The sequence below is a fragment of the Globicephala melas genome, chromosome 5 (assembly GCF_963455315.2).
Source record: "Globicephala melas chromosome 5, mGloMel1.2, whole genome shotgun sequence".
Classification (NCBI taxonomy): Eukaryota; Metazoa; Chordata; class Mammalia; order Artiodactyla; family Delphinidae; genus Globicephala; species Globicephala melas.
The window spans coordinates 18,338,823-18,364,489 of record NC_083318.1 but is presented as its reverse complement, the minus strand read 5'-3'; the positions used below and the strand labels follow the sequence as shown (position 1 = coordinate 18,364,489).

At 36.9% G+C, this 25,667-nt stretch overlaps 1 protein-coding gene across 2 annotated transcripts in view; it reads left to right on the top strand.

Moving 5' to 3' along the window:
* AFG2A (AFG2 AAA ATPase homolog A) overlaps positions 1-25,667 on the top strand; it is a 348,748-nt gene that overhangs the window by 233,860 nt on the left and 89,221 nt on the right. The window lies entirely within an intron of this gene.

The following is a 25,667-nucleotide window of genomic DNA, read 5'->3' as shown; positions in this document are numbered from 1 at the left end:
GTGTCACTGTGAATGGTGGGAGAAGGGACGGTCAGGTGTTTGGGGCTCCCTCTTGAACCCATTTATGAAGGCTTAATGGTCTAGGAAAGTGGATCTAAACGCCAGTGTGCAGAACTCATGCTTAACCTGTCTGGAGGAGAGCAGATGCCTCCGTGTCAGGGCTACTCCTCCTCTTACAGGTCAGGGCTACTCCTTGATACCTATGGGTTATAGACATTCTGGATCAGTAAATAGATGATAGGTATGGATATAGAGCCTGGTTAGGTGTATGAAAGATACAAATTCTGATCTCTCCAAACATCAAATATAAAACAATCTTAATGTTTACATTATACAAAAGGACTTTTAAACCGAACTTGGAGAATTTAGATGACCCACAGAGACAATGATTTTCAGAATCAGTAATAACATAATTGTTTTGAATTTTTTTTTTTTTTTTTTTTTTTCGGTACGCGGGCCTCTCACTGCTGCGGCCTCTCCCGTTGCGGAGCACAGGCTCCAGACGCGCAGGCTCAGTGGCCATGGCTCACGGCCCCAGCCGCTCCGCGGCATGTGGGATCCTCCCGAACCGGGGCACAAACCCGTGTCCCCTGCATCAGCAGGCGGACTCTCAACGACTGCGCCACCAGGGAAGCCCTGTTTTGAATTTATGAGAAGACTTGTAGTGGTAATATAAGAGACTAAAATATAGCTCTAAATAGATAATGTCATATTAGCTTTTCCCCATTAAATTTTTAAATTCGTCATATTATAAGCACTAGGTACAATAAATTATAGAATCTTTACAATGATATACCCAGATTTCTAATGTTTTGTCTGTGACTTTCCTGCAAGCCTACTTATAGATCCACTAATCCTCATGGCAGAGTGTATAAAACATCTACCTTTATGTGGTCCTTATTTTGTATGGAATATTTACCTAAACCAGGCTTTGATTTTCTTCTGGACTAAATTTTTTAAAGGTATTTTAACATGTATACATTTAGCATGCCTCTAAAGGAATGCAAAATATCTTTAGATTCCTTAAAAACTACTTTTGTTAATTCTTTGTCCTTAGATCTCTGTCTTTATTATTATTATTATTGATATGTGGAGCAAGACTTTAATTTTTCTCTTTTCCAAATTTTGAAATGAGAGATATGTAGCAATTCATGTTATGATTATTTCAGAGATGAACTTAAATTCACAGGGCTTTAGTACACACCAACCCTGAATAAATGAATAAGTAAAACACTGGCACCAGGTATTCTCTTCCAAAGGAATGTCCACATTCTGTGTGTTAATTTGTTTCCTACCATAACCATTTCATATGGTATTCAGAATTATGAGAGGAATAACATTTATTTTCTCTACTCTTCCTGTACATCATCTTGAAAGCCCAAAGGAATGTTGTGTTCAGAACAGCAATTCATGCTGTTGTTCAGTGCATATTGAAAACATACTGTTAACAAAGCTGTGGATACCTCAGGGGCTGATGCATATGTAATATTAAAACATTTCTTTGAAGAGAAAACTTGTGTTTGCCCACGGTTGCCCAGTTGGGAGTGCTCCTGTGCGTACCATAAGCTTGGCCCTCGGTTTGTCCCTGCTCATGGCTTGGAGTGGCTGCTTTCGTTGTTTGAATTTGGTTGCACTGAAAAAGCAAGCCTGTTACTTCATTGTAAAAAGAAAGTGCTTGTCCAAGCACGTTGCATGTTGGCAGTTTAGAGGCTGCTCTTTTTGCTGTCTGGAACTTGGACAACTTTTTAACCTCTCCAAGGCAAGGTAGCTGTGACAAGGTGTCAGTTACTTTAAAAAAGTAAATAAATCACAGGCTTCGAGTTTCGGTGTAATAATAAAGATCCAGTGTCCTCACGTGAGCTTCTCATTCCATGATTTTGAATCATATTTTTTGTAGTGAATGCTCTACCTTCAAAGTAAAACTTTAAAACTAAATAAATAACTTTAAAAAATAAAAGCACAGTTTAGAGAGCGAAGCCCCCTGAGAGGAAGATTTTTAAGAATTCACAATGAAGGAACAATGAGATAACTTTAATAACATGAACTAAAGAACCAAAAAAATTAAAGATATATTTGAAATTTCCTCTTTCCTTGCCCATTTTCTTTACCAAATCAGGAAATACCAGGATAGCTGTAGTGTGAACATCTTTGTACTTGAGGGAGTGACTTTAAATGTTTAAGGTATTTCATAAGCCAGTTAATCACTTGCTGTAAGTTCACCTAAGACAAATTTCCATGAATAATTCTCAACTTACTCTATAAGACAGTACCTCAAAAATGACAAATCCAGAGATGAATCTTTATGGCTTAACTGTTGATCGGCTAATATTAAACAACAGTCTACATTTGCCAGGTTCCCCTCCAAAACCATAAATTCGTACTTTTTTTTTAGAAGGGCAGTAAAAACACTAGTTATTAATTGAACAGAGAGACTATTTGCTTGATAACAAAATGGTCTGCCAATATATGGAGCTTGAATTTGCTAATCTTTACCAACTAATTTCCAGGGTTCTTCAAGTATGTGTAATAGAGGAAGGATACCTTGCTGAGCAAAAATTGTTTCAGTTTTAGTTTCATTTGTTTTTATAACCTCCAAAACTGTTGGTAGGGTTAATCCCGAGTCACAGATTGTCTAAAAAGAATGAATAAGAATATGTAAATAATAATAACAGTAATAACGTCAATAACATCCATAAATTAGATGAGCGTACAAAGGGTTTTTACAGCTGATTGAAAGTGTGTTAGGATTGCTAAAGTCTTTTCCAGAGAGAAGCAACATAAATGACTAGTTGCCAGAATTGCTGGTGCTTATTCTATTTCTACTTAACATTTTTTCAAATTTATTTTTTGTATTTCTTACTTTTACTGTTTAATGCTTGGTTAATATTCTGGAGATAATGTGTCAGAATACTATATTACATTTTGTTTTTCACTGTTTACGAAAGGTATGCTAATAATACTTCAGAGCATTGGTCTCTAAAAGGTAAACTTTTTTACTTTTTAGCATGAACCACCAGTATATGCTTATTTATTTATAAATTATATACAAGTACATTATACAACATATTAAAAAACATATAAACACAGAAATATAAAAGGATGAGAGTTTATGTATTAAATATCTATTCTAATTATCTTAATTTTATACGCAGTGGATCATTTTTCTCTTCCCTCTTATTTTTTAACTTTTTATTTTAGCATAATTATAGATTTACAGAAGGCTGTAATAAATAGTACATAGAATCCCAGGAACCTTTCACTACCTCCCCCCAAATGTGACATTTCATATGACTGTAGAACAATATTAAAACCAGGACATTGTCGTGAGTTTAATAGTGTTAATTAGACTACAGACCTGATTTAGTTTTCACCAGTTTTTACATGCATTCATTTGTATTTGTGCATTTGCATGTGTATTTGTGTGTGTATAGTTCAGCACTGTTTGATCCCATTTATAGATTAATGTAATCACTGCTACAGTCAAGATACAGCCTTGTATTTTGGATCACCACGAAGAATTCTCTTGTATACTCCTTTATTGTTGAATATTCCCTTCTTCCCTTCATCTCTGTCCCTTGGCAACCACAAGTCTGTGTCCATCTCCACAGTTTTGTCATTTCAAAAATGTCATATAACTACAGTCATAGAGCAAATATGTAATCTTTCGAGATTGGCTTCTACCAGTAAGCATTATATTCTTGCGATCCATCCAAGTTGTATGTATCAATGGTTGTAACTTTTTTTGTTGCTGAGTAGTATTCCACCATATGGATATATCCGAGTTTGTTTAGCCATTCACCTGTCCAAGGACATTTAGGTTATATCCAGATTTGGGCTCTTATGAATAAAGCTGCTATGAACATCCGTATAAAGATTTTTGTGTGAATAGAAGTTTTCATTTCCTTGTGCCCAAGGGTGCAATTGCTGGGTCACATGGTATGAAGTTTAATATGTATCTCACTGGCTAAAATCAAGCCGATGGCAGGGCTGCATTCCTTTCTGGAGGCTTTAGGGGAGAATCTGTTTCCTTGCCTTTTCTAGTTCCTCCTGATGTCCTTGCCTAGTGGCCCACTTTTTTTTTATGTGCTTATTTGCCCTTAATATCTTCTCTGTGGTAAAATATCTTTTCGTATCTTTTCCCCATTTTCTAGTTGGGTTATTTGGCTGTTGTGTTTTGAGAATTCTTTATATATTCTAAATACAAGTTGCTTGTTGGATATGTACCTTGCAAATATTTTCTCTCAGTCTGTAACTTGTCTTTTTATGCTCTTTAACATGTTCTTTTGCTTATGGGAAACTTTATAAAATCTCATTTCTCGCCTTTGAGTGCGTGACGCCACATGCTACAATGATGAATATTTCATGGGGTTTAAAGAAATTTACACGACACAGTAATCATTACTTAAAACTGTATTTCAAGTAATACCTTGTGTTGATTTGGATGCATTTAGAGTTGGACCAAGTGATGTGCTAGAACTGGCTCTTACCAGTTTGCAGGAGCTGCTTTAAATTTTTTCACGAATGTTACAAATCAGTTTTAAACAGTCAGTACCCATGTTGGGGTATGTCTACCATGGGAATTGTCAATCACTACGAACCAGTGTTTAGAGGTGAGATTTGAACCAAGACTATCTGATTGTGAAGTTTATAGTCTAATCCACACCACTAAACTATACTACTTATTACTGCCTGGTATACTGGAAAATTATAATCCTAAATAAGACAAAGTTGATGAAACAAAAGTAAAATAGCAAAAAAATACAAAGCAAATATTATAATCTGTTGCAGAGAATGCCCTGACTTATTTATTTATGATAGAAATCTCAATGGGTATTGATTTACTTTTTAAGAAAAGAAAAAAAAATCAATTTATTGATAATTCTTTGCCTAGTTCCACTAGTGGTATGCCGATAAATATTTAACAACCCACTCCCCAGAAAGAAACAAACAATTTAGTAACTGTTTGTCCCTGGGCAATATCGTCTCATATGTAAAATTGTGATAGTGTTAATACATACTTCTAGATTATGCTGCTCCTATCAGTATAAAATGATGTTTATAAAACAGCATTTAACAGATAATGACTCAGTAAATGTTAACTGTTACTATAATCATCATCTCTATAATCTCTACAGGGTAAGCTGAACACCTTTTATAGTCACAGCAAATTTTACCACAGGACATTCGATAAATTATGTATATAACAGTACTAAGAACATGGCTACCTCTATATGTTAGTCCATATGTTAGTAGAGTTGAAAAGATAAATCAACAGACTACACATGGGAAAAATTCATCTTATAGGTATGATACTGGACATAGAAATATATAACAATACAAATATATGTAATAGAATAGGTTAAATATAAGTCATTCCTATTTACTAAGTACCTACTGTATGCTGTTGGATACCATTTTCTCTTGAGGGAAAAAGCCCTGGGAAGTATAAATAAAACAAACCCTTTCCTTAGAAAATAAAATTAAAGAGATAAGATGACTTAAAAATTACATGACGTGAGCTTTTTTTGCAGTTAAACTAAAAATGCCTTGTTGATGTTAGAATACCTTTTTAGTATTCAGGCATTTCCTACCTAACACTTAACATCCTAGAAAGCGAGGTATCCTACTTGAAAATGCTAACCAGGAGCCCATTTCCCAAAAATGCCCAACCAGTTTCTTAAAACCTGCTAAGTCCATATAATGGAATGTTTTTAAACTAGCAAATTATGATGTTAGGATGTAAAATGCTTAAACCGTGCTTCCTGCCGACCTAACAATCAAATGTAGCTGTTAAGGAAAAGTTGCTTGGTTGACACTCTGAGGGCTTTCATAATGTCTACACATGATCTGCCCTTTCCACCACTTGTATTTGGGCTGTAACATGAGACTTTCGCCTCATACATCCTTTCATTTAAAATGTTATATTACGTTTGAGAAATTTAAGTAGAGAACTTTTCCTGTATAAACATCCACTGGAAAATGTTGGATTAAGAGATGTATACTCCCTGAGATGTGGGTGTTAAAACTAAGAGGCATGGGGCTGCCCTGGTGGCCCAGTGGTTGAGAGTCCGCCTGCCGATGCAGGGGACACGGGTTCGTGCCCCGGTCTGGGAAGATCCCACGTGCCATGGAGCGGCTGGGCCCGTGAGCCATGGCCGCTGAGCCTGCACGTCCGGAGCCTGTGCTCCGCGAAGGGAGAGGCCACAACAGTGAGAGGCCCTCGAACGGCAAAAAAACAAACAAACAAAAAAAACTAAGAGGCATTCTATGAGGTAAATGTTAGCCATGGAGACTCTCTTCAGGTAGGCCTGTTTTTTGTATTCTGGCTTACTTATTAGGTGAAGGAAGTGCAGTATAACAGCAAACCTCAGTTTAGTGCTGCATGCTTTAAATATGTGCATATTTAATTCTCAAACAACCTTCAATGAGAAAATGGGGGTTCAAAGGCCTTCAATTAATTTCACAAAACCATATAACTCCTCGGTTTCAGAGCTGGGATTCAGATCTACTTCTATGGTGATATTCAGGAACTGCTATTAGAAAACTTGTAAAGCAACAAGAAAGCACACTGTAGTGTGTCTCAGATGGATCCAGTGTCATGTTTTGGATTAAATGCCCTTTCCATCCCCCCTGCTCCTACAGGAAGTTTTAATCCCTGTTTCCAAATAATCGTTATATGAGGCACACTTTTCCATTGTGCTATATATACAATTACCCCGATAGTATTTTTTTACTCATCCTTTAGTAAATATTTCTGAAATCACTATTTGTTGCAAAAGAATTAAGAAAATGTATTAGGAAGTTTGCTAGAGCTTTTTACTTTGCTTATCTCATGGAATCAAGTGAAAAATTAGACTTACTGTATTTCATTTACTCAGCTATTAACATGAAACTCTACTTTAATATGGCAGTTGAACTGAGCATATCCTAACTGCCAGCCTCATGGAATCATTGGGCATTGAAGCAATCAGTTTTTAAATTTATGTTAGAGAAGAAGAAATGAATTAATGAAGAATATCATGAAGGGAAAGTTGAAGCATTATAGAGAATTCTATTGAAAATTAGCTGCTTGACCACTTTTGCATCAAGTGTTCTAGAAAAAAGCAGTGTGGTACTTGGTCAAATGTTAAGTCACAGTCTGGCTGTTCTGTTTCCTTGGTAGCACTCAAATTATTTTAGATTGTGTTTCCATATACCAGCAGTGAACAATCAGAAAATGAAATTGAGAGAACAATTTCACTTATAATAACATCCAAAAGAATAAAATACTTAGTAGTAAATTTACCCAAGGAGGTGAAATACTTCATTGAAAACTATAAAACATTCATGAGAGAAGTTAAAGAAGACCTAAATAAATGGAAAGATATCCTGTGTTCATGGATTGAAAGATCTATTATTGTTAAGATGTAGGTACCACCCAAAGCACACTACAGGCTAAATGTAATCCCTGTCAAAATTCCAACAATGTTCTTGCAGAAATGAAAAGATTGATCCTCAGCTTCATATGGAACACAAGGGGCCCCAAAGAGCCAAGACGATATGTAAAAGAAGAACCAGGTAGAGGACTTATACTTTGCTGATTTTAAAACCTACTGCAAAGCAGTAATCAAAACAGTGTGGTACTAGCATCAAGATAGACTGTATGTAGATTAATGGAATAGGATTGAGAGTCTGGGAATAAACCCATGAATATATGGCCAATTGAATTTCAACAGTGGCCAAGACTGTTCAGTTGGGAAATAGTAAACTCTTCAAGCTGGCACAACTGGATATCCACGTGGAAAGAATGAAGTTGGACCCCTGCCTCACACCATATACAAAACTTAAAATTGATCAATGATCTAAATATAACAGCTAAAATCATAAAACTCTTAGACAAAAACTTGGGGATAAATCTTAATGACTTTGGATTTGGCAATGGATTCTTAGGTATGAAACCAAAAGCACAAGGGAAGAACAGAATTAAAGGAACAGCTTGGCTTGTAAACAAACCCAGACCACAATGACAAAACTGTTATGAAAACAAGCTAGTTAGATCCATCTAAACAGATCATCTAGCTATCTACTGATTTGGATAGGTAACATGAGACCAATTTTTTTTATTTGTTGGCAATTAACCTGCATGTAGTAACTAACCTCCAGGCTTTCTATCTGTAAGCTTCGTCAGACTTTACCAAACTGACCATCAATGGTATTGTGGATAGAATATACCAAAGCCTTTGTGGTAATGTATTTGGATGATGAAGAGGGTTAGGGATATTCTCCAGAAGGATACTAAAGTGATTCTTATCAAACAGTATTAAATAGCAGTTGTTCTGATTGTTTTCCTCCCACTCCCCAGATCTACTCTTGCCTTTATCAGTGTTGCATATGTATATCTCTACATGAAACGGAGGGCGAGGTGACCCCTATGGACTGTGTAGCCCTGACTTCCATTCCATTGAGTTCAGTGAAAAGCATCAAGAGGAGATTAGATGATGGGAGGAGAAAGAAGTCAGGATATGTCTTTCCTCTCCCATCCTGTGTAGCACTACGGTTCTAGCATTGGCTGTGTCACTGTGGCTAGATTTCCTGTGCTTTGAGCAGCCACCCTACCTTCCCAGCAGCTTCAGCTTTATTTAGGTTTTGATAGAACTGTCTCCTCCCCCTTACTCCTTCAAGCTCCTAAGCAGTAATAGCTTCCTATAGTTTCTAGATTTGGGGTCCCTCAGCATCCCTGGTGGGTACTCTTAACCTTTCCCACTCTTCTGGAAATGTTTCTTAAACTGATTTATCTTTAAAATCCCTGCTAAATCCCCTTTAAAAAACCCTGGCTAATGTACTGATCTTCCAACACAGTTATTTCAGCAAATATTTACAGAAGCTATGTAAAATAACTTGTATCTATTTAGTTTTTTTATATAACTTAATACAATATAAATTACTTTACATGTAAGTGGTCCTTAAAATAGTTGAAATTATTAATAATCTCACTGTATTTACTCTTAATTGTCCTATCTCGGTTTACAAATATATATAAGTACCCTTGGGTATTTTGTTACTAGATCAGTGATTTAAACTGTCAGTACATTTATTATTAATACCCACAAAGGTCACTGGGGTTCAAAACAGCAGTTTAAGCAGTTGAGGAAAAGCATGGGTCATTAGTAACATTTTTATTTTAATGTCTTTGCAATTAATGGGAAGTTTAGTAAGCAAAAGAAACAGATTATAACAGAGTTCATAATTATGTTAACAGAGAATTTAGAAGTATGGCATTAACATTGATCTGGAAATTATTTGTTTTGACTGGATATTAACTGCTTATTTTTTAAGATATATTTTTAAAAACTTAATATTATGTAGATATAAAAATTAGGTCCAACACTGGTTTTACTTTAATTAACCTTTGAAATAAATTAAAGTTGAAAAATAATACTCATTTGCCCCTGCTCATTTTAGATATTGATAGTATATGTAATGATTTCATACATTAAACCCAGTCTAGAGCTAAACCAGTTTAGACAAAGTCGACATATCAGATTTGCCCACTTTTCCATGAAATATTTAATGCTTTAATCAGGCCCTAAAGTTATCTTCTAATGCTAATTGTAATCATGTGGATCATATGGGTCAATAATTTTATGTTTTAAATGTTAGAAATTGTTGGATAAATTGTAGCTGTTTTAATGACTTCTAGAGTTTATTTGTACAATAAAGTCTGATCAGAATGTTTGAGCTAAAGAATATGTTAGATATAGTGGTCCAGTACCTGGAGAAAGCTGAAGCTCCAGAAATAAAGTGAGAATAACTTCACAGAGGCCACACATAGGATGAGAACAGACGTGCAGATGTGCACTCCAGTCTGTCAATTCCTTTTTTTTTTAAATTTTTATATCAACTTCATTAGAGAGGTTCTATGATGAGCACTGTTTTACACATGAGGAAACTAAGAATATGAAAAAATAAGAAAATCTTCTTATCAATTAATTGGGAGTTTTTTTCAGGCCTCTCACTGTTGTGGCCTCTCCCATTGCGGAGCACTGGCTCTGGACGCACAGGCTCAGCGGCCATGGCTCATGGGCCCAGCCGCTCCGCGGCATGTGGGATCTTTCCAGACCGGGACACGAACCCGTGTACCCTGCATCGGCAGGCGGACTCTCAACCACTGCGCCACCAGGGAAGCCCAATTGGAAGTTTTAACTAAGTATAATTATACTTTGAAGTCTCCCCTTTTTTTTTTTTAATGGCTTAAAGCAACACAAATTTATTATCTTACAGCTCTGTAGATGAGAAGTCTGACACTGATCTCACTGGGCAAAGATCAAGTGTCAGTAAGGCACATTCTCTTCTGGAGGCTCCAGGGGAGAATCCATTTCCTTATGTTTTCCATCTTTAATGGCTACTTGATTTCCCTGGCTCATCCCCATTCCCTTTATCTTCAGAGCCACCGATGTCAGGCTGAGTTCCCATGCTGCCATCTCTCAGTTCCCTCTTCTGATACTCTCTTCCACTTTCAAGGACGCTTATGATTACATTGGGCCCACTGGGATAAGCCAGGGAAATCTCCTTATTTTAAAGGCAACTGTTTAGCAAACTTATTTCCATCTGCCACCTTAACTCATCTTTGCCATGTTACCTAACATATATTCATAGGTTATAGGGATTAGGACATACACGTTTTGGGGGGTCATTATTCTGCCTGCCACAAGTATCTTATCTATCTATCCAATTATATATACATACAACCTAGGAAATGTAGTGAGTCATTTTAAAAACTGTGTCCATATCCTACCTCTGCTTTCCCAAACCACAGCCCCCCAAAAAAGAAAGAAAAAACTATCCAAAGACTCAAACCACAGAATGAAGTAGTTCTAGAGTTAAAAAAAGTCCAGTTCCTCTTTCGCTGTATGGATTTAAGAGGTCAAGATCTCCAAAGTATCACTTGTGTGGGAGTTTTTGTGTGGGAACCTAAATGCTCATAAGTTATTTCCAAGTCCCTCTCACAGAATGAATAGATATGATCCTGTTATAATCTGCCTACTGTTTGCCTGAAATTGTTTAAGCCCTTTTTTAAATTGAGGTGTAACTGACGTATAATGTTTTATTTTAGGTGTACAACATAATGATTTGATATCTGTATATATTATGAAATGATCACCCAGTCTATTTTGAAAGCCCATGTTTTTCCTACTACATCATGGTGCCTCCCACCTTTTAATTTCCCACCCGTGTTCCTTCCACATTCCAGATATTACAGGTTTTCCTACCTTCCCTCAACACCCACCAAAGAAAAGTTCCTAATCCCCATTCTCTCTCTGCCTCCAGGGATATTTATTGCCTGAATGAATCTCTAAATAGCATGTTCAAATAGTGTAACAAGATGAAACGAGCATTCTAATGTCAGAGGGGCTCTTTGGGGGGCCAACGGGGCTACTAATGCGAAGCCTATTCTGTCTGAATCTGCCCTAGTTCCAGTCTTGCTTCTCATTATCTCTTGTTCTTTAGTTCACTCCTGAACTGCATGCGGTCTCTAAAAACTCTGGGTGTTTTCCTTTTTTTTTTTTTTTTTAAACCTATATGATCTCCTAGTAAGGACAAGAATAAAGGAGAAAGTCTTTTCAAGAAAATAGAGATTATTTTTAATTTGGTAATTAAGTGTATAGCAGACATTTAGGATCCTGAATTTCATATTCCAAGATAGCAAAAGAATATATATAGACAGCACAATGGCATGAGATTTGACCTATGACATGTTTTTCTTGGACATTTCTAGAAGGCATTCTACATTTTTTTCAATATCATATATTTCCATATTATACTTTTGAAAATATATGTAGATAAAAGTGATTGTGGGCATAAATTAGCATAACCTTTCTAGAAGGTAGTTAATATGTAACAAAAAAACTTCAAGTGATCACCTTTTGTCCCACTAGGAATTTATCCTAGGATATAACAATCCAAGATGTTAGTTTAAAATGTTTGTTGCAGGGGCTTCCCTGGTGGCGCAGTGGTTGAGGGTCCGCCTGCTGATGCAGGGGACATGGGTTCGTGCCCCGGTCTGGGAAGATCCCACATGCCGCGGAGCGGCTGGGCCCGTGAGCCATGGCCGCTGAGCCTGCGCGTCCGGAGCCTGTGCTCCGCAACAGGAGAGGCCACAACAGTGAGAGGCCCGTGTACTGAAAAAAAAAAAAAAAAAAAAAGTTTGTTGCAGGATTTTTATAGGTTGAATCTCTAAAATAAGACTAATGGTACCCACCTATCTTAAGGGTTGCTTTGAGGATTAAATATTACATATGTGTTATATGTAACAAAATAATAAACAACTATTAAAATGGTGATGTGTACTATATGTATTAACAGTAAAAGAAATCAATACACCATAATTACTGAGAAATAAAAGTATCAATAGGTTATAAAACAGTCATAAATAACACAAATTATGTGAAACAATGTACAATGATCTGGAAGATTGTTCCCAAAAATGTTAACAGGGCCATCATTTTGTTAATTTTTACTTTCTAATTAATGTAAATCAGTATTGTGTCAAAATCGTTTACAATACTATGTATCATTTTTATATTCACAGAAAGCAGTCATTTTTATTTTTAAAATAAGCTGAATGTGCATAGCCTTGCTAGTTACTAACAGTATCACTTTTAATTTGTTCTAAACTTCCTCCTGTGTAAAAGGAGAGTAATAATAAACTTCCAGCATAAATGTCAGTTATAATCCCCATCCCATCTTCCTCCCTGTTTATCAGTCCTGAGCCATTCTTGGCTCCATAATAGCTGAAATGAATGAATGCCTTCTCAAAGGATGTGGGGTCAGATTTCTTATCATCAGCTTCCTTAGCACAAGTAATGCTGTCAGGGAGGTGGAAGGGGGTGGAGGGAAACCAAGATGTTGACAGAACCGAGGAGAGAAGTCAGCCTGATGATTCAAAGGAGTATTGGCAAAGTCGAGAATTGTGTGGCAATTTTAAGACTGTATTTAGTTTTACTCATTTAGAGCTCAGTCATGTTTTAAACATTATATTGGTAAATTTCAGGAAGGGGAGACCATCTCTCATTTGGACTCAGCAATTTTATTTTTAGCAATATATAGAGGAGAAATTTCTTGGTTAAAAAAAATTTATTTTTTTTGTTAAGGAAAAACTTTAGACAGCTAACTGAAGTGAATGGTAATCTGAGTGTATGTGTAGAGGATGTAGTGAGTGACAGTGTGTCATACCCCTCCCACACACACCAGAACCTTTACCTTGAGACATGAGTGCTTTTGCCTGGCCATTCTTAGAAATAACACAATTTTTTAAGAGCACTGTATGACCAGATCTGAGGGGTTTAAAAGTAGGTGAGACAGCATATCCTGTAGTGCAGCATATGGATTTACAGTTTTGTTTTTTCTTTCTTTACGTCCCCATTTAGTTAATACTAGGCAGTAAACCCATTTCAGAATTATTCACTGAAAAGGAAATGGCTTAACTACTCACAGCTGTAGCTGCATAGGTCATCAACAGCTCCCTGGGATTTAGGATCAAATCTGAGTTGATATTATCAGACTACTTCTGCCCAAGATAATAAAATTTGAAGTCCTGTGTTTTAGGAGGACTGAAATGTGTGCAAATACCTGAGGAAGTTTATTTAAAGTATAATCTTTTCAAAAAGCAGAAGGAGGAGTGCAAGACCAGGATAGTATATTGGGAGCTTTAGTTTAAGATACCATTAACAGTTTCTTTCCCTGAGGAATTTAAGTTCTCTTTAGCAACCTAGCTGTCAAGTTGCTAGTGAATTCACAATTGTGAATCTTACAGAAAATATGGAAATGAAGAAATGAAGAAATTCATTTGCTATTTGTACTGGATTGGGTGCAGGTGTAATAAAAGTAGGCATCGCTGATACAAGAAAAAAAAGAATTCTACTTAATTGAGCTGAAGTGAATCCCCATCTCTATATAGTTTGAAGGGTTGTGAGAGGTTTGTGTTATGATTATTTTGTTTAGAAAAGTTATACAGGTTTTGCCTTTAAGAACAAAACTTTCAATTTTTCATCATGATTTGAAACCATTTGTTACCTGTCATCTCCATTCTGTAAGCTTCTTTAAGGTAAGGGTGATATTGCTTATCTTTGATAAATCCAGCACCAGACATAAATATTTATTTGGTTGGCTAATTAATTAATTCTGCTTTTTAATGCAGGTGATTTTGCCTAACAATAGTTTTATACACACACGGGCCTACCTTCTGTTTTCTGCTGCTTCCAACTTCAGGAGTTTGGGAATGGGAATAGTTTTGCTACAGCAGTTTACAAAGTTTTTGTCTTAAGGGATGAAATTACAATAAATTGAGTGGGAATTGGAAGGAACAGTAATATTGGAAGCTGTTTTTATTTTAATGTTTATTGCTAGAGGATAGAAAATGGTTAGCTGTGGCCTTCACTACATTGAAACATCACAATCTGTGACAAAAATGAATTAACCACCACTCCCCATATTGGCACTTAGTGTGACAAGTGATGCAAAGCATAATTATATAATTACATAATTTCTTTTCATATTTTAATTTCTATAGATAATATATGTACCCACAATTTACATATATGTAAATATAAATATAGAAAAACAAACCACATAATAGTATCTATTTCAGACAGTTGAAATATAATTTTACTTCTGTGTGTGTGTGTATTTATTTATACATACATAAATACATACATACATACATACATATATATATATACATAATATTTCTAAAAGTAGTACCTAACAAGAAGACCTTAGCTCTGTTTCTTAAAATGAATATAATGCTCTAATTAATAGACATTTTATCATATCTCTGAACTTGAATGAGTTGAAATCTTGAATTTCTACTAAAAGTGTATGACAAGAATTTGGGACCCAGTGTCATAGAAACAGTACAATTCCATTACATATTTCTCTTAACAAGTAAAATCAGATAGTTTACAGGATTACTTTTCTAACAATTAGTGCCTTTAGTAGAAATCTAAACTAGAGTTAAAGCAGAGTTCAGCATATAACTGAACAACAAATTAAAATTTTACTTGAAAAACACCTCTGTTGTCACAGATTCTATTTTATAGTGAGTTTTAGCCGTGATCCTTTTGTTGTTATTAATGAGCTAAACATTTTTCAGCTGATAATGGTTAATTTTTTTAATGAATTTACACATTTTTCAATTTACTGGTGAAGATAAACAAAAGTCTTTGGAAGAGAAAGGTGCTCTCTCATGTGAAGGAAGTTGATGAGACTGGTTAATGCTTTCATAAGGGTAATTTATCCAGTGTCCTAACAATTTAGTTTGTATCTGGGAATAGTTTCTTCAGTGAAGTTCTCCACATACCCTAGAACTGCCTGTCAGTTTGGTAGCCACATGTGGCTATTGTGGCTTGTCCAAATCAAGATGTGCTTTAAGTATAAAATATACTCCAGATTTCAAAGACTTTGTATTAAAAAAGTATACTACTTCTGTAATAATTTTTACATTGATATTTAAATCACACTGTGGATGTATTATATTAAATAAAATACACTATTAAAGGTAAGTTTACCTTTTTAAAAAACTTTTAAAGTGTAGCTACTGGAAAATTTTAAATTATATATGTGGCTCACATGATATTTCTATTGGGCAGCTCCAATCTCAAGTTTTACCTTTATCATTGTCAGAGTTTAAATGCATGATGATCATGATGCTGCAGGTATAATCAGAGTGGAAATCTGGGTCCTGGGTCACAGGTGGCCTCCAGCTTTTACTTACTTTTTACTGACCTCAATTGTGGCCTGCTTTTTGTAGGAAATACAATTTTTCCTGAGCTAATAGGATATCAGAATTTGTCTTCACTTCTTTAGATCTGGTAAAATAAGTTAGAACATTATGACAGGAATGGCTCTTTCTAACATATAACACTTTCTTGTGTGTCTGTTATTTTAAATTTCAAATTCTCCATTAAAACTCTGGGATGGGTTTAGGACATGTTTCTCCTTGCTCTGAAAGGTGTCATTTTCAGGTAACAAAAGTTCTTAAGCACTAATATTCTGGTATGAAGTTGCTACGTGTTTTATAATATTACTGGTATAACAGCCGTGCATGGTTTTAATCTTTGAGAGGTTATATTTTTATAGTTTTGTCAAAGGACTTTCCTTATAATCACATCTGAATGTTGTTGCAGTGACAAAGGTTAGGGCTTCATACTGAGCAAAACAAGCCCCCAGATTTCAGAGATGTTTAAACTACTTCTTACATCCTCCTTACTTATTATGCTTAGAGATTATTTAATGTTTTTTGTATGCAGATTGTTGGGGAGAGGATTTATAAGAAAGAATAATTTGCAGTATGTCTTTCCTGTTAATTCTTTTATCACATGGCCTTGGGGTGGGGAGATGGGTGCAGAGAGAGGGTAAGACCAGATTGGTCCATGAACTGAGGAAATTTGAGCCAAGAGAATACTCTGCTTCAAGATAAAGGCCAGGTGGACCACATTTTTGTTACTGTTTTTGTTGTACTTCTCCAAATTATTTACTTCTAAAGTTCTTGAAATTTCTTGAAATTTCTAGTCAACTTTGAACTAAAGTCCAAACTGATGATGATTTGCTTCCTGGATTTGTGAAAGGAAGACTAGAGGTAATACTCTTTTAGCAAGTTTGATTAGGGGTCAGGGAATCATTAAAGGCCCTGAAGCATTTTTGTGAAACTGGAGTTCTTAGTCTGAGTGTCTGGGCCACATAGTTTCAGTAAACTCAGTCTTACCATGAAGAATATAGATAGAAAGGCAACCCCTGTATTCTCTGTGGCTAGATATCTGCAGATATCTAATGGCAATTCCATTTGTGTACAGTGATCACACTTTCTTCTATTTACTTTTGAGTTCTTTTCAGTTTCTTACTGACAATTACATAATTACAGAAATTACTTAAAATAGTCAGATGCTTTATCTGTTATTTCAAAACCTCCTCCTCAAAAAAAATCTAAACATTTCATTGAAACTCCTTGAAGGTATTTAAACTGTGATTTCCACAGATTGTTTTTTTCTTACTCTCATTTTCTTCTGGATAACATCATTTCATTTACTCCTAGTCTATTTGTTGTTTCACTCTCTTAGACTACAATCTAATATGTTCTCTCTTCAGACTTTCAGTACCGTCTCCTCTATCCTCAGTCTCACCTGATGTCTTTTTAAAAAGAAAACTGAATAATTAGCAGGAAAAGCATTCAATAGAAAATAGACCAAAGCTAATAGGGATGATAAAATTAGCAAACTTTAAAGCAGCTATTATAAATGTATTTAAGAATTTAAAGGAAAACATAATTAAGAGGAGATAAATGGAGGCTATGAAATAAATCAAGTGAAAATTCTAGAGTTGGAATATATAGTATCTAAAGCAGAAATTCACACAGGTTGGACTTAACAGATTAGGTGCTACATAACAATAGAACTATCCAAACTGAAGCTTAGAAAGAAAAAATGTGTGCGTGTGTGTATATTGGGAGTGTGAGTCATGGAAAGAATATAGCCTCAGTAACCTGTGGGATGATACCATGTAATCAGAGTACTTAAAAAGAAATCAGAGAGATTGGGGCAGAAAATTATTTGATTAAATAATGGTCACAAAAATTTCCCAATATGATGAAAAAATATATATCTTAATAAATCCCAAACAGGCTATACATAAGGAAAATTACACAAGGCACACCATGATTAACTTGTGAAAAACTAATGATAAAGAGAAAAATCTTAAAAGCTGCTGGAGAAAAAAGTGATATTACATACAGATTAACAAGATAATAATCCTGCTGATTGCTTACAGAAACCATACAAATCAGAACCCAATGGAATGACAAAGTACTGAACAAATGAATTCACAAAGTCAGACATTTCTTAATAAGGATAGCTTTCATTTATTTAGTAAGTATTATATACCAGAAATTGTATTAGGTTTAATATACATTATCTCATTTAATCCATAGAACAACTCTGAGAGGTAGTAAAATTACCACATCTTAGAAATGAAGAAAATAAATCTCAGAGAATCCAAATGACTTGGCTAATATATGTTACACACTTAGCAAATGGAAAATTAAGGCTTTGAAACCAGGTGTGATTTGACATAAAGCCACTTCTTTCACTATAAACCATACAAAATAGAACATTTATATAACCTGATTTACTAGGTAAGCCAGTTGGAGGCTATTTGTTGTGGTTTGTGTGTTTGAAAACTGCTGTCAGTCAACAAGTATTTATTGAGCACTTAAGGTATTCCTGGCTGGGTATTGGAATGGAATAGTAAACGATACGAATACGTTTCCCCATTCTCATGGAGCTTATAGTCTAGCAAGAAGAGAAATATGGTAAGTCTGACAACCTCTCAAGGTTGTTCTAAGGGTTAAATGAAATAATGTATGTTACAAGAACAGCACAATTTGGGTATATGGCATCTCTATTAAATGTTTCTATTTATTAAATAATTTTAAGTATTTAAGAAAATAGTTATAGATATTCATAGTGCTTTGAATAAATACCAAGTGCTATGGAAACATGGAGGAAAGGGATTCTGCCTTAGTCTGGAAGGTTAGAGAGGGCTTCCCTGAGTTGTTGATTTTTTAGCTGAATCTAAAAAATGAATAGACTGTTAGCCAGAAAAAGAGAGAGTGGGGTGCACAAGATCATTCAATTCAAAGGACTCAGCATTTGAAAAGACATAGAGGTTGGAGAGAGCATAGTACGTCCTTTACTGGACATTGAGAAATAATTGATGGTATTAAGGATGTGATTGGAGAGTATCTGACAGTCATCACATTTGCGTTAAAAAGTCATTTCATCATTCCAGCACTCTGTATGACCAATCTTTGAGGGATGTGACAAGAATGGACGCAAGGATAGCCGTGAGAAACTGGTTCAAACATTGGGAATGGAACAAAGTTAGAATCCACAGAATCTGGCAGTTTTGAAAATGGGAAAGGAGAAAGAAGATACACAGTTCCTAGGTTTCTGGGTTGGTGGAAAGGCTGTTTGCTGAGAATGGGAATCTTGGAAGTATCGCAGGCTTGGAAATGAAAATTATGAATTATGTTGGGTATGTTTATATGGATATACTTGTGTGACATCCAAGTAGAGATGTCAAATATGAAAGTTTTACACATGAGTCTGGAGCTCTGAGGAGAAATGTAGACCTGATATGTAGATTTGGGGAATCATTTGTCTGTAGATGGTAACTGAAGTCAGAGGAATGGATGGAAAAGTGAAGAGAAGGAAGAGGAGAAAGATAAGTGTAAGTGCTGAGAAACTTCAGTCTTCAAGTTTAGATAAAGGGAGAATAGCCAGCCAGCAAGTGTAGCTGAGTAAGAATATCCAGAGAAATGAGAGGTATAGTGTAGAGTGTCAGAAACCAGGAGAGAAGTGTTTTAAGAACAAAGGAGTATTTCAGCTTTTTAAATCCTGCTGGAAGCTTAGGCAAGATATGGGCAGAAAAAGTATTTGTTTTTTAATTCAAAAATCTGGAAGTCGCTGATGATCTTAACAAGGGTCAGTTTGGTGGTGTGATAGGAACAGATTGGATTCAACTGAGAAAGAGTGACAGGTGAGGGCTTCCCTGGTGGCACAGTGGTTAAGAACCCACCTGCTAGTGCAGGGGACACAGGTTCGATCCCTGGTCTGGGAAGATCCCATATACCCCATAGCAGCTAAGCCCATGCACCACAACTACTGAGCCTGCGCCTAGAGCATGCGAGCCACAACTACTGAAGCCTGTGTGCCACAACTGCTGAAGCCCGCATGCCTAGAGCCCGTGCTCCACAACAAGAGAAGCCACCACAATGAGAAGTCGACGCAACTCAATGAAGAGTAGCCCCCGCTCGGTGCAACTAGAGAAAGCCCACGCACAGCAAGGCAGCCATAAATAGATAGATAGATAGATAGAGTAACAGGTGAGTAACTAGAGCTTAACTCTTTAGCTTTGCATGGGGAAGAAAGAGTTGGGGAAGTAGCTAAAACACGATGAGGTGTTCAACAAGGGTTTTTAATAGGTCAGAGGTATCTGAGTATGTTTAAACCGTGATGGAAAAAAGCAAACAGAGTAGAACTTGAAGTTATCCCAGAGTGGGGTAATTGTAGTGCCATGTGTTGGCAAGATGAGGTGGGGTTTGGAGGGAATGCTGCTATATAAGGAGAATAGTTGATAGAAACTTAGATAAAGTAGGTAAAAATGTCTAAACATCTAGTCTAAATGTCAGTTCTTACCATCACACTGAAATCAGGCAAGGACTTTGCTTGCTATTTCTAAAGGAAATCTTTCTTCTTAGAACAAAAGACAAAACTAACCCAAAAAAAGCAAATGAAGATACTGAACTGACATCAAGGAGCATGTCAAGTAATGAAAAACAAAATTCAGTTATTGTTTATTTACTTACTAAAGCAGAATTGTCTATTTGAGTTCTTTTATATCCACAGTCCTATTAATTTTAATGCCTGAGGCAGTTCTAATCCATAACCTACATGAAAGAGTTTTTTTTTTTTTTTTTTGCGGTACGCAGGCCTCTCACTGTTGTGGCCTCTCCCGTTGTGGAACACAGGCTCCGGACGCGCAGGCTCAGCGGCCATGGCTCACGGGCCCAGCCACTCCGCGGCATGTGGGATCTTCCCGGACCGGGGCGCGAACCCATGTCCCCTGCATCGGCAGGCGGACTCTCAACCACTGGGCCACCAGGGAAGCCTGAAAGAGTTTTTTTTTTTTTTTAATGCTTTGTTAGAGAATGTGGTGGACTTTAGTTGCAACTTTCAAACTCTTCTTTAACAGTTCGTAATATTTGGCTAGAATTCCATTTTTTCTTTTTTTCATACAAAGAAATCATTGCCCTCCCCTACCTTCAGAGTAAGATTTGAGATGATGCAGCCACATTTGTCAGAGCTGTGCTAACCTCTGTTGTCCAGCTATTCTGGTAATAATATTTTCTTTCCCTTTCCTCTCGTCTCCTATTCTCCCAAATCTTAAAAAAAAAAAAAAAAAAAAAAAAGTTGAGAGAAAAAACCAGTTGTCTCTCTTTCATATTGATACTTAAGATAAAATAAAGGTAGTTATAAAAGCATCTATCAACATAGCACTATCTTGCCAAGCTAAGTATTTGGGTTGGAAATCATTCTTTCCCAACTGCTTAAAAACAGGAAATATCTCTGTTAAATTATAGATAGCTCCCTGATGCCGGAAGGGAAGGTCTCTTTCATTTCTCTCTACATTTTTCAGTAATACAATGAGTTCTGCAGTTTCATATATAAGAGCCAAATACATACATACATACATACATACACATAATATATACATACATATATTGCAAAAATCCATTTGCAGTATGTGTGCGCACATACACACATCCATACAGGCATACCTCATTTTATTGTGCTCTGCTTTTTTTGTGCTTTGCAGACATTGCAATTTTTACAAATGGAAGGTTTACAACCGTGCAAGTCTATCAGCACCATTTTTCCAACAACATTTGCTCATTTCAGGTCTCTTTGTCACATTTTGGTAATTGTCATAATATTTTAAGCTTTTTCATTATCATTAAACTTGTTACGGTAACCTGTGATCAGTGATCTTTGATGTTACTATCGTAACTGTTTGGGGGCATCACAAACTATACCCATATAAGATGGTGAACTTAATTGATGAATGTTGTGTGTGTTCTGACTGCTCCACCAACCAGCTTTTTCCTTGTCTCTCTCCCTCTCTTTGGGCTTTCCATTCCCTGAGGCACAATATTGAAATTAGGGCAAATAGCACCCCTACAGTTTTCCAGTGAAAGAATCAATCGATGTGGCAGACTTCATTGTCTTAAGACACTGCCACAGCTGCCCCACCTTCAACATCCACCCTGGTCAGTCAGCAGCATCAACATCAAGGTAGGACCCTCCACCAGCAAAAGATTGTGACTTGCTGAAGGCTCAGATGCTGATTAACCTTTTTTAGCAGTAAAGTATTTTTAAATGAAGGTATGTACATTGGTTTTTTAGACATAATGCTATTACAATTTTAATATGCACTAGGAAACCAAAAAATTTGTGTGACTCACTTTATTGCAATATTCACTTTATTGCAGTGGTCTGGAACTGAACCTGCAATATCTCTGAGGTATGCCTGTATATGTAAATATATGTTAAAATACCTTCAAAGGTTTTAAACATAGAATTTCTTTTCATAAGCCAGCCCAGGCACATCTTATCCAACAATTCAGGCAGAGCTTTTGGATCTGTCAGAAACAGCCTATAGGTTTGCACTGGGTGATTAATTGCCAGGAGAATCTGGTTCTATATTTCATTACATATAATTGTTATCTTTTCTAAAGGTGTTCTTTTACTAAGCTCCTACCGTAAACAGGGGAAAATACACACACATAACTTACATTCCTGATGCTTAGCACTTCTTACGAAAAGAAAGAGGAAAACTTTAGCTTAATCCAGTAACAAAGGCCTGTTCGTTTTGGTTCACAGATGATTTTTTCCCCAAATTTTTACTAGAACTTTAATAATATTCTTGTGGGTTTTTTTGTTTTCTTTTTTTTGCGGTACGCGGGCCTCTCACTGCTGTGGCCTCTCCCGTTGTGGAGCACAGGCTCCGGATGCGCAGGCCCAGCAGCCATGGCTCACGGGCCCAGCTGCTCCGCGGCATGTGGGATCTTCCCGGACCAGGGCACGAACCCGTGTCCCCTGCATCGCCAGGCGGACTCTAAACCACTGCGCCACCAGGGAAGCCCTTTAATAGTATTTTTAATTGCCTAGAAATTTGTCTTGGGATAGCAGTGTGGAATAATGGAATAATAGTTTAGTTACCATGATCTGAGGGTATGGAATTAAACCTTAGTTCAAATTCCAGCTTTATTACATAATGTTCCTCTGACCTTTGGCAATTATTTAACCTCTTCAAACCACCATTTTCTGTCTTATAAACTGGGTATAAGAATATCTCCTACTGGGCTTCCCTGGTGGCGCAGTGGTTGGGAGTCCGCCTGCCGATGCAGGTCACGAGGGTTCGTGCCCCAGTCCGGGAGGATCCCGCGTGCCACGGAGCGGCTGGGCCCATGGGCCATGGCCGCTGAGCCTGCGCGTCCGGAGCCTGTGCTCCGCAACGGGAGAGGCCACAGCAGTGAGAGGCCCGCGTACCGAAAAAAAAAAAAAAAGTTAAAAAAGAATATCTCCTTCAGAGTGTTATTGTGAGGATTTTACAGACTGCCATAGTAAAGCATTTATCACAGTTGTGAATATATAGTAGGAGCTCAATAACGTTATCATGTTAAGCATACTTAGAATGCTTCTTCTAAGTCTACCACTTAATCATGGGATGTATTTTGGTGTAATGGTTGAGTGTGAACTCAAGAATGAGACTACCAATATTACCCCCAGCTCTAATACTTACTAGCTATGTGACTTTGGACAAGTTACTTAACCTCTCCCTACCTCCGTTTTGTTATCTGTAAAGGGGGGTTAATAATAGTACGTAACTCATAGGGTTGTGAGGATTAAATAGGTTATTTTATGCCAAGGGCTTAAAACTGTCAGGCATACAATGACTTCCACGTACAGGTATTATTTATTGTTATCATCATCCTCATCCTGGAACAGCCTCTTCATTGTCTTTTAGCCATAGCCTATTATACCTGTTATAACAGGTAGTTAGGGTTTGGTTTCTCTGAAATACAGAGATAGAGCTGTAAGCTTTGATATACGTTACCTCTTGTTTAGGACTGCGATCTCTAAAGATGCACATACACACCAATAGGGTGAGAGAAGAAAATATTAGAAACTTATATTCATAATTATTTTATATAGCATTTTTAAAATTTATTTATTTATTTTTGGCTGTGTTGGGTCTTCATTTCTGTGTGAGGGCTTTCTCTAGTTGTGGCAAGCGGGGGCCACTCTTCATTGCGGTGCGCAGGCCTCTCACTGTCGCGGCCTCTCTTGTTGCAGAACACAGGCTCCAGACGCGCAGACTCAGTAGTTGTGGCTCACGGACCCAGTTGCTTCGCGGCATGTGGGATCTTCCCAGACCAGGGCTCGAACCCGTGTCCCTTGCGTTGGCAGGCAGATTCTCAACAACTGCGCCACCAGGGAAGCCCTAAAGCACTTTTTAAATGTACATTTGTGTGTGTTACATAATATACACAATATGTTAATACAGGGATGCATGTATATACTTTCTGAATAAGTATAGGAATACTGGGAGAAAGTGTTCAAAGTGCAACTTTGTTTATAAAAGCAGGTGGTGGGACAGATTTGGCCCATGTGCTGTGATTTGCCAAACTCCACAGAGGTACATGGTTCTTCACCTGCCTCACTGAGCCACTGTTGGACTGTGTTCTCAGGTACTTTGGGTTATTTGACATGAAGATTGAAACTACTGTATTAAAATTCAGTTAGTAAGTAATAGAGCCAGAATTTTAAACTCTGTGAAGGAAGGAGGGAAGGGCGGGAGGGAGGAAGGAAGGAAGGAAGGAGAGAGAGAGAGGGAAGGAGGGAGGAGGGAACCTTGTAGAATATATTATCAAAGATAATATCAAAACAAAAAGGTATCAGGTACTAGGAAGAAGAAAGGTACACTGAACAGCCAAAGCAGATAAAGCAGATACAGTACTGATGGTCACAGAGCTCAGAAGTGGACTAGGATCAACCTAAGAATTTAAAAAAAAAAAAGGCAAAGAAAAGGATAAAACAGTCCTGCACTCTCAGATGGTGGGATTGATAAGAAATAACTTCATAGATGTTTGTATTTTGTACCTTAAAAAATTGGGGTGTTGGCAGGAGTGCAAAAGAGAAAGTCGTTCTCTTTGGGGTGAGAGGCAGAGTAACATTGCTGTTCAGCTCAGCGACTGTAGAACAATCATGAACCTTGCAAATGCAAGCAGGGAGGCTGCTCTGCGGTACCCATCAATCCCGTGGTGCCCATTCAGGTCACACTGTATAAATCTGTCATACTGCATCTCTATCCTTGACAGCCACCTTTAGCACAGAACACTGCATGAGAGGGGGAAAACTTTGAGTCAACAAGAAAAAAGTTCATTTACATTTACCATTTAATCTGTTGTACATAGTATATATCAGATTTCTATTTTAACTTTTTAAAAATGGTTTGTGTGTAATGGGTTAAATACCCCAGCTATCCAGAAAATTAATATTCTCAGCAATTTGTTTGTACCACCTGATATTTCTTGTATGCATGCTTCTGCATCTCGTAGGTATCTGTAGGTGGATCACCTTACATTTTGACAAACTGATTTTTTTTTAATTTGGAAAAATACATGTCCCTTGAATACCTTCCAGTCCAGTGGGGGCATTAGAACATGTAAACAAATACTGTAGTATAATGTATGCAACAGACATGTAAACAATGTTCAGAAGTAATATAGAGAAGAAAATGACTATTCCTTTGTGTATGCAGAAGTGATTTGAGGAAAGAACCAGAATTTTCATGGAGTACATGGCATAGAGATGGGTAGGACTTTCAGAAAGATCAGCATGTACAGAGGTGTGAAGGATGTGCTATTTTCAGGGAACTACAAGGAGTTCAGTATTGGTAGAAAACAAAGGGCAGAGAGGGGTCAAATGACAGGAGCTGATTCTGGGAAAATAAGCAGGGGATAGATCATTTCTCCCCTGACCATCACCTCTCACCCTTTTCCCCATTAACAA